The sequence below is a fragment of the Mastomys coucha genome, unplaced genomic scaffold (assembly GCF_008632895.1).
Source record: "Mastomys coucha isolate ucsf_1 unplaced genomic scaffold, UCSF_Mcou_1 pScaffold3, whole genome shotgun sequence".
In the NCBI taxonomy this organism is placed as follows: domain Eukaryota; kingdom Metazoa; phylum Chordata; class Mammalia; order Rodentia; family Muridae; genus Mastomys; species Mastomys coucha.
The window spans coordinates 12002186-12006113 of record NW_022196909.1 but is presented as its reverse complement, the minus strand read 5'-3'; the positions used below and the strand labels follow the sequence as shown (position 1 = coordinate 12006113).

The following is a 3928-nucleotide window of genomic DNA, read 5'->3' as shown; positions in this document are numbered from 1 at the left end:
AATTGAACTCAGGACCTTTGGAAGAGCAGTCGGTGCTCTTAACCACTGAGCCATCTCTCCAGCCCCCTCTTCAACCTTCTTGATGCTGGGTTTTCACCATGAACTCATAGGACATTTTTCTTCTTTTCCTTTCTCCCCTCCCCTTTTCTTCTTCCTCTTGCTTCTTTTTTAAAGATGTATGCTTGTTTTTACTTATGTGTATGTGTGTATCTGTGTGGGTCTAGACTATGTATGTGTATACTGGCACCTTAAGGACCACAAGAGGGTATTGGATCCCCTGAAGCTGGAGTTACACGAATTAGGCCTCTGTGCAAGCTGGGAATCGAACTCAGGTCCTGTAGAACAGCATGCTCTTAATCACCGACCCATATTTCCTACCCACTGACCCACCTTTTCTACCCACTGACCCATCTCTCCAGCTTCATTCTTCTTTGAGAAGGGATCTTAATCTGTTTGTAGCCTAGGCTGGCCTTGGATTTACCATGATTCTCCTATCTCAGTGGCCTGGATGCTTTGCTTTGCTCACAGATGTGGACTATGAAACCCACATTATTTTCACAATGTATTTTCTTTCTTTCTTTCTTTCTTTCTTTTTTTTTTTTTTTAGGTTTTTTGAGACAGGTTTCTCTGCGTAGCCCTGGCTGTCCTGGAACTCACTCTGTAGACCAGGCTGGCTTCGAACTCAGAAATCCTCCTGCCTTTGCCTCCCAAGTGCTGGGATTAAAGGCGTGTGCCATCACTTCCCGGCCACAATGTATTTTCTTTATTGCTGTTTCTATTTTTTTCCCTTCCTTCCTTCCTTCTTTCTTTCCTTCCTTCCCTCCTTCCTTCCTTTCCTTTCTCTCCCCCTTCCTTCTTTCCCTTCAATCCCCCCTCTCTCCCTTTCTTTCTTCCCTTTCTCTCTTTCTCTCTCTCTTTCTTTCTTTCCTTCTTTCTTTCTCTCTCTCCTTTCTTTCGTGTGTGTGCTGGCTACATTCTCCAGGGCATCCAGCTCCTTGGTCAAGTGCTCTTACCGCTGACCTACATGCCCAGTTTACCAGAACATTCCTACTACTGTAGGATTGAGGGCAAAGGAGTTAACTGGTGGGTTGAAGTTGGTGAAGTGGAGGCTAGTAAGAAATACTGCAGAGAGGGGACACTCAAGGTAGAAAGGCTATGGGGACAGTTGACATTTTGGGGGATGTAGAGGAGGCTCATTTGAGATATCTGATCTCCATAGGGCTAGTTAGCCTGGGCTGGAGCCTGCATGTACAAGGTTAGCAAACTTTGACATCTGGAGAAGACCGCCAAGGAAGCAGGTCGACCTTTAGGACCCTACGGATTCCCTGGCTGTCGTCACGTCCTTGGGTACAGAGCGTTCTGGCGGCTACAGGGAAACAAACAGATCTAGGAAGGGCTGAAGCCAAGCCTGGAGTGGAGGTCTGCCTTCTTTATCCTTGGTGGTGCAGCCCCCTGCCCCCCTCCTGCCTGCCAGGGCAGGCTAGGCTCCCATCCAGGCCGAGGGTGAAAGGCCACTGCTTCTAGCCGCTCAACCCCTTCCCAGGACCCGGAGCAAAGGAAGCCAGAACAATGCAGTGCACGGAGAGCTGGAGGGAGATGCTGAGTGGGGGTGGAGAGGGTTTTGGCTCAGATAAGCTAGTAAGAGCCTGCAGAAGGTCACAGATAGGGGAATGTTCTGTGATTTCGAAGACAGCAGCCCATTTATCTCGTAAACACTTGCTCAGAGCCCAGCGCTGACACTGCGGATGAGGGGCTGGATCGAGGGAGCTGCTCCGGGAGTCTCTGTCTCCAAGGTCTCAGTGCTTCTGGGAGCAGCTGAGGCAGGCTCACAGGTGTCTAGTGTGCACCAGAACCTTCTGAAGAGGCTACACAGGGTGTTCTTACAAAGCAAAATAAATAAATAAACAAAAAAATAAAAATAAAAAAATAAAGCGGAGTCTGGGGACCATGAGTGCCTGTTAGGAAGTGTAGGAACTTGAGTCTGAACTTGGGTGTGCCTTCATCCTGTTACAATTTGGCTCCTTGGAGCTCAGGACACTTTTCCCATGGAAACAGTACTGTGAGGAGTGTGGTGTGGCTACCGCAGCGGCCAAGTTCATCCAGGCTACAGCCGAATTAATTCTATGTTTCAGTGCGGTTGTGGATGAATCAGGCTTCTGTGGGCCAGCCTGGAAAGCCACAGGAAAGTACAAAAAGCACGAGAGGGTGTGCCCACCTGGTAACTCTTGCCCTCAGCAGGGCTGCCTGACTTGGGGCAAGCAGAGGACAGATCCGGAGGGCAGTTTCAAGCCACGGTGGGTGCTAGTGGTCCTGTGGGTTTTTGGTTTTTCTTTTTTTCTTTTTTCTTTTTTTCTTTCTTTCTTTCTTTCTTTCTTTCTTTCTTTCTTTCTTTCTTTCTTTCTTTCTCTCTTTATTTCTTTTTTTTTCGAGACAGGGTTTCTCTGTGTAGCCCTGGCTGTCCTGGAACTCACTCTGTAGACCAGGCTGGCCTCGAACTCAGAAATCCTCCTGCCTTTGCCTCCCAAGTGCTGGGATTAAAGGCGTGCATCACCACCGCCAAGCTCATCCTTCTTCTTTTTGAAGATTTATTTTAATGTACGAATATCTTGCCTGCATGTACGTGTGCACACCAAATCCCATGGAGCTGGAGTTACAGATGCTTGTGAGCCACCATGCCGGTCTGGGAATCAAACCTGGTACTCTGCAAGAGCAAGTGCTTTTATCCACAGAAACATCTCTCCAGATGGCAGATGCAATTATGAATTTTATCAGAATTCATATTTGTGTGTGTTAACAGTTAGTAGGGCTAGAGAGATGGCTCAGAGGTTAAGAGCACTGACTGCTCTTCCAGAGGTCCTGAGTTCAATTCCCAGCAACCACATGGTGGCTTACACCATCTGTGATGGGATCCCATGCCCTCTTCTGGTGTGCTAAGATAGCTACAATGTATTCATATAAATAAAAATAAAATTTAAAAAAGAACAGTTTAGTAACCTTTCTACTAGATTTTTGTTTTGTTTTGTTTTTTTCAAGACAGGGTTTCTCTGTATAGCTCTGGCTGTCCTGGAAATCACTCTGTAGACCAGGCTGGCCTCGAACTCAGAAATCCGCCTGCCTCTGCCTCCCAAGTGCTGGGATTAAAGGCCTGTGCCACCACCGCCCGGCTAGATTTTTTTTTTTCTTTTAGATATTTTCTTTATTTACATAAAAATTTCTCCATTCCCAGTTTCCCCTCCAAAAAACAAAGAAACAAACAAAAACAACAAAAACAAACCCCTGTTGCCTCCCACTTCCCCATGCCTGCCATCCCACCCTCTCCCACTTTCTGGCCCTGGCATTCCCCTACACTGGGGCACAGAACCTTCACAGGGCCGAGATCCTCTCCTCCTATTGATGATTGAATTTGCAATCTTCTACTATACACATGCTGCCTGAACAATCAGACTCCTCCATGTGCAGTCTTTGGTTGGTGGTTGAGACCCTGGGAGCTCTGAGGGTATTCAGGGACCTTAAAGACTTCAGTTGTCCTTAAGGCTCGTAACATGGCATCATTATTGCCAGTCTTTCCTAAATTTCTCTGCGTAAACATTGTGATAAGCAGATCAATTGGCTGGCTTTAGATTTTTTTTTTTTTTTAATAAAGACAGGATCAGTAATCCCAGCAGTCAGTAGGCAAAGGTAGATGGGTTCAGAGTCAGCCTGGTCTACAGAATGAGTTCCAGGACAGCCAAGGCTGTGTAGAAAGACCTTGTCTCAAAAACAAACAGACAGACAGACAGACAGACATGGTCTTATATATCCCAGGCTAGTCTTGGACGTGCTAAGTAACTGAGGGTGATTTTGAACTCCCGAGCCCTCTGCCTTTGTATCCTGTGTTCTAGGATTGCATGTCACCATGCCCAGTTTCTGAAGTGCTGGGGCTTATGCA

General features: G+C 46.9%; 1 non-coding gene across 1 annotated transcript; it reads right to left on the bottom strand.

The window, feature by feature from the left end:
• Positions 1–3488: 3488 nt before the first annotated feature.
• On the bottom strand, positions 3489–3617 carry LOC116075571. The gene has a single exon (XR_004112612.1). It is a non-coding gene; the product is annotated as a small nucleolar RNA SNORA33 (small nucleolar RNA).
• Positions 3618–3928: the final 311 nt, after the last annotated feature.